Source organism: Nyctereutes procyonoides, unplaced genomic scaffold (genome assembly GCF_905146905.1).
Source record: "Nyctereutes procyonoides isolate TBG_1078 unplaced genomic scaffold, NYPRO_anot_genome, whole genome shotgun sequence".
NCBI classification, from domain to species: Eukaryota; Metazoa; Chordata; class Mammalia; order Carnivora; family Canidae; genus Nyctereutes; species Nyctereutes procyonoides.
The window spans coordinates 37,834,426-37,840,425 of NW_026575131.1; positions in this window are offsets into that span (position 1 = coordinate 37,834,426).

Sequence of the window (6,000 nt, forward strand, 5' to 3'; positions counted from 1 at the left end):
CTAGTCCCAGATAACCTCCTACACAGCTGGGGAGGGAGGTGGTGCAGGCAGGAGGTAAAGTCTGGGGTCTAGTCTTAGGGGATGTCCCCTCTGAGCCCCCAGGCCCTGCTGTCAGGAGACCCTCATCCCCACTGCTCATTAGCGCAGCTCAGCCTGGCCAGGCACAGACAGGCATGACCACAGCTCAGGAGCAAGCAAGCAGACCCCAGGAGGCTACACTGAGGCTGCCCCTGGGGCACCACTGCAGCCCCTGCCTCACCCCCTGAATGTCAGCCCAGGAGGATTGATAGCTCTGCAGTCTGCACATGGGAGCTGGCCAAGCTTCCAGGGAAGTCATGGAACGAGAAGGGACCCCTTGTCCCACTCCCTAGAGAGGGGAGAAACGGCCAACACTGGGGACCTGGGCGACTGCTGTGAACAGGCACCAACTCCAGCCTGGAGACACCAAGCTAAGGGCCAGCCTTGCCTTCTCTTCCCCAAATCCTGCCAAGTGAGTGTTCTGAGTTAGTTCAGAGCAGGCCCAGGGCAGCCACCTGCCTCCAGCCCTTCTGCTCTTCTCAAGGGTGGCATCCTCTCTGGTTCCTTGGCCAGTCACAGTCTGGAGCCCCACCAGGCTTGGCACCAGGCCCCCGAGAGTCCCCTGTACACCTGCTGGTGGAATTGGGGGCATGGGAAAAGGCAAAGAGACCTGCTGAAGCTCTCAGTGAGGGGGGAGCTTCTAGAAGGAGGACCTGGAAGGAATAGGAGGTGACAAGCTTCCATTAGAGAAAGGGAACAGGAGAGCAACACACCTGAGAAAGGCACGGAAGGGACATGCCTGGGGGGGTGGGCCTCAGGCCACAGGGACCACTGCTAGGAGAGTGAGGTGGCTGGACTCGTAGTCAGTCCTCAGTAGGCTCCATGGCAGGCACCTTTTTGAAGTGCTCTGAGAGGGGTGGGGTGGGTGGACATGCAGGCTGGACCGTGGGGGCCTCCTCTGGCCAGCACAAGGCTCAGATAGCCCCAATCCTGGGCTGTTGTCGGGCGACCCCTTGCTCCGCTCAGACCGCAGGTTACCTGAGAGAGGTAAATGATTCAAACCCTGGGATCAGCGTGCTCTGGCTGGGTGGGCCTTGGCAAGCCGGTTTCCATCTCCATCAGCAGAGGAGAGCAGCAATAGTTAAGGAGTTGGGGATGGGGAGGGAAAGGGCGTGGCTCTGGATCAGCCTGTGGTTGTTAATCATTGTCCCCCTGGCTCCTGGTGGGCATTTCTAGGACCTCTGCCTTTTCCTGAGTCCATCATCACCTTACTCCATTTAACAGATGGGGAAACTGAGCCTGGCGGGGTACCCTGACTGGCCCAAGACCACAGGAACTCTGCACCAGAAGCTGCCTAGCTTCCTGCCCCCCTGTGTCCTAGGGGACAGCCGGGCAGGCGCAGGCTAGGGGCAGAGATGGAGAAGAACAGGAGGCCGTGATAGGCCCCGGGAGGCCTATCAGCCCCTGCTTTGCCTCATCCTCCACTCCGCCCTTCCACCCCCACAGCCTCTCCATCCTCCATGCCCACCCTGGCTGTTACCACCACCCAGGAAGCCTCCATCCTCTGACAAGTCCCCTGGGCCCAGGGCTGCCATAGGGGTGCAGGGACAGCTAAGCCAGCTGGCCTGGAAGCATAGCTTGAGGGAGCCTATAGTCACCACAGGTCAGCCTGACCCCAGATGGATGGCCGGAGGCTGTGCGGGACTCCAGGGTGGGAGGTAGAACTGTGTGTGCCTCAGGCAGCGTGATGTGTCACCTGTGTGGCCGGTGCCACTGAGGAGAACTCAGAATCTCTCAGAGGAGAGAGGGTGGTGGGTGCAGGCAAGAGAGAAGCAGAGGAGTGTGGGGGCGGGAAGCTGCTGAAGGGGGCAAAGCCACGGCCAGACCTCCACTGTCTGGGCCAGCCGTCCAGCCCCAGCCAGGACTCTGCACCCTGGACCTGGGCCTGGACCTGGAGCCAGTAAGGGTGGGAGGCAGGGCACAGGTGGAGGTGGAGAGAGGGAGAGAGGGCACGCAAGAGTGCTCTGGTAGGTCCCTTGGGAGCGGTCCCTGTGTGCACAGGCTTGCCAAGGTGCCAGGAGGTACGGGCCTTGGGCTCCGCCTCGGTGCCCCCGGCATGCACGCAGGAAGGTGTCCCAGTGCCAGCCGGGGTCTTTTTTTTTTTTTTTTTTAAGATTTTATTTATTCATGAGAGACACACAGAGAGAGGCAGGACACAGGCAGAGGGAGAAGCAGGCTCCCCAAAAGGAGCCCGATGCAGGACTCGATCCTAGGACCGGGATCTCACCCTGAGCCAAAGGCAGACGCTCAGCCACTGAGCCACCCAGGCGTCTGCAACCTGGGTCTTAAAATACATCGATCCACCAGTGGAATCCGTCTGTGCCAGTGGCAACTACCTCCCTCCGACCACAGGCTTGGACTGCTTTCTGCCCCAGCTTCCACATCTGCCTCATTGAGGTCCTGCCCTGTGCGGGAGCCCGATTGGTGGACATTTCAGGTTCCCGGTGACTGCCCCCTCCCACCCTCATTAAGGATTCCACTGTCACGGAGACCCGGAGACCCTCCGTGCTGCTGATGCAACGTGCTGATGAGCAGCAGAACTCTCCCTGGAAAAGTGTCAGGACCTCCTTGAGTGTGTACACACATGCCTTTAGGAGTACTGATGCTCCGGGACTCCGCGCCAGGATTTTAACCCCTCTAGGCCTTGGCTCTTCATCTGTAAAATAGGGATGAGTAATTGTGTCATGAAATGGGGGAGAAGCAGGGAAACTCAGCTCAGCCGAGAGGGGAGCACATCAAGAACTCAGCAGTGCTACTTCCAGATTGTTTTTTCTTATCGTCAATATTATTGTCACAGGCCTGGTCTGTCCTCTGAAGGGCTGGACTGGCTCAGTGTGGGGTTGGCCAACCCTTGCCCCTCCCCCTACGCACAACCACCAGGGTTACTTCCAAAGGTGGGATTTTTTTCTGGAGAAGGCCTCCCAGGGCCGGCCTCCGCTGGTTCAGGGGGCAGCCTGGTGCTTATCTCCTGAGGATTAGAGGTCTGTATCTCCCCTTGGGTTGATGTGAGCTGACCCACTCAGTGTCACACCTGAAGTTCCGATGCGCCCCCTATCCCGGTATGGGGGACCCCTGGAGGGCTGGGGGGTGAAACTGGCACTCCTGTGCTTGTCTGTCATCCTCCCTCCCCAACATGGTCCCCTGTGGGCTCCTTTGTGTACAACTGTCAGGTTCACAGGCTACCTCCCCAGTCCCCAGGACCCTTCCCCCACACTATATGTGGCCCAGGCTAATGGGTACCCAGAACCCCCCTACCTTGAAAGGTGGTCATGGGCCATAGGGCACCAGTCTTCTCAAAAGCCACCCCCCCACCCCAGGGCCTGCCAGATGAATTCCAAGTCTCCCTAGCATGCCCCTCTTAAACCCTTCATGTAGAAAATACTTTCTAGAAAAGCGTCTGTAGATCTGGATCACATCACTGCCCTGGACACTGGGGCTAAGAGAGGAGAGCCAGGGGTCATCCCCAGACCAGACCCAGTCCCTCCAACACCCTGAGAACACCAGCCCTTAGAGCCCCTGCTGGTGAGGGCTACAGGGCTACAGGGGTATCCACATGGGACATGATGATGAGTCCAACCCCCAGCCCAGGAGAAGAGTCTTCTCCTCCTTCTTCCTCCTCTTTCTCCTCCTCCTCACCTCTGCAATCTAAGGCCTGGGCTCATCTTGGTTCCCAAGGGTGACCCCATCTTTTCTGGTCCAGCAGGTGATAGGCAGGCATGTCCCAGGTGGGGAGATATCAAGAACAGTGTGTACAGCCCCCCAACTGGGGCTGACCAACTCCAGGAGTCCACAAAGGGGGAAAATATCATTATCTATGCTCCCATGGCAGTTTATTTTTGACTTATTGATTTCAGAAATATTTACTGAGCCCTACCGAGTGCCACTGTAGGCAAATGGGGTGAGCAGAGCAGCCTTGGAAAATCCTGACAATTTTGGGGGTGTCAGACTTAGATTTAGATCAAATTGAGCTGGGCAGAGGGACCCCAGACCTGTCCTCTACCCGGTGGGTTTGTTCTGGCCTCTGGCATGCGCCCAAGGCCCCTCCTGGCCAACAGTGCTGAGAGATGGCCAGCTTAGACCCTGGATGCAGCTCTGAGAACCCCACATCTAAACCCTAGTTGAGGGATCCCTGGGTGGCGCAGTGGTTTGGCGCCTGCCTTTGGCCCAGGGCGCGATCCTGGAGACCCGGGATCGAATCCCACGTCAGGCTCCCGGTGCATGGAGCCTGCTTCTCCCTCTGCCTGTGTCTCTGCCTCTCTCTCTCTCTCTCTATCATAAATAAATTAAAAAAAAAATTCTATAAACCCTAGTTGAGCCACTTCCCAGTGGTTCAGCCTCTGGTCGGCGACCTCACTCTCTGGTCATTGCCTCCATCTGGAAAAGGCAGACAAGGCAATGCCTGGGCCTCAGGGGAGAGGGGACAGGACAGAGGCCGCACACGAATGCACCGGGGACATTATAAGTGCTGACAAACACAGTGCTGTGTGGATTTCCCCTCCCACCCCGTGCAGGAGGGCTGAGGGCAGCGTCGGGACCAGAGCAGCCCAAAGCCCATGCCCCTGGGCCTCAGTTTCTCCATCTATAAATTAGGTGAGGCTTAATCACAGGGGCCCTGACATGGTTCAGAGTGTGAAGAGGAGACGTACTCCAGGCCTGACTGAAGCACGCACTCCCTGTTCTTGGAGGACAGCAGGTTTTTCCATGAGGCAAGACAGTCAGATGTCCGAGGTCAGCAGGTTTAGGGGCAGGTGTCTGAGCAGGGTCTGGGGCAGAGTCTGGGTGGCCTGAGACTGGGGACAGAAGCCCTCCCGTGCCCTCTGAGTGACCGCAGGTTATCTCCTCCAGACAGCTCCTTCCGCCAACTCTGCCCTCTGGCTACTGCTTATCTCCCTGATAAATGGCCCCACTGTCCTGACAGAGGAAGGAGGAAGAGAGGTCTGTGTCCTTCAGAGCCCTCCCTGCCTGGGCAGGGCACAGCTGGGTGAGGACTGGAGCCTTAGCACGTCAGCGGCTGAAGATTCCAGGCCCCTGACCCAAGAGTCTTGCCAGGTTGGGATGGGGGCTCTGGGCTCTTTTCCAGGCATCTTCCTGGTTAAGGCTCTTGGCTCTTGGGGCCTCTGGTCTGAAGCACAAGACAAGGCCCTGTCTTGGGGAGTGTGAGGAGACAGCAAGGCCTCGTTCTTCCAGAGCCCCCTCTGTCCCCTGTGTGTCCCCTACCCGGACACACACACACAGTAGGATTCACTGAACCATGACCCGGCAGGGCAGCAGGGAGGGGCTGCTTTGAGCCGTGACCTGTATGTGACCCATCTGTGGCCCTTGGCAGAAGCTGATGGTGGGGGGCGGGGAGCTGGAGGAGGGGAATGCTGGATCCCACATACAGGCCTTGGGGTGGCATCCTGTGGAAGGGGAAGGTGGTGAGCCTGCCTCTGGGGGGTCCACTGGCCCATCCTAGCTCTAACTGTTGCTTGAACACAGGCCCCGGGGTGTGAGGGCAACTGGCCCAGGCCCCCAACCACAGGACTGGAGTCTCCAGGGTCCCAGGCTGGCCTGGGCCTTCCAGGGCCCCGCAGGACAGGGTGAGTCTGTGCCTCTTTGCAGACAGCGGCTATGCCCAGAGGTGACACATCCTGTAGGAGGAAATGTCTTCCCTTCCCTCATCTGAAGGCCAAAAGGGAGGTCCATCGGCTCTGCTTTTTCTCCCGGCTTTAGACTGCTGCAAAGGCAGGTCGGTCCGTCCACCGCCAAATCCTCAGTGCTCAGCCAACCCTTGGCACATAGTGGGTGCTGAAGAAATATCTGTTGATGAATGAATCTTGGCTCCATGTAATTCTTTGATACCCTAGGTTCTTGCATCCAGATATAATGTTTCATTGAAAAAACATTCTGTACGTATTTGGTGCTGAGGTAGCTTCCAACAAG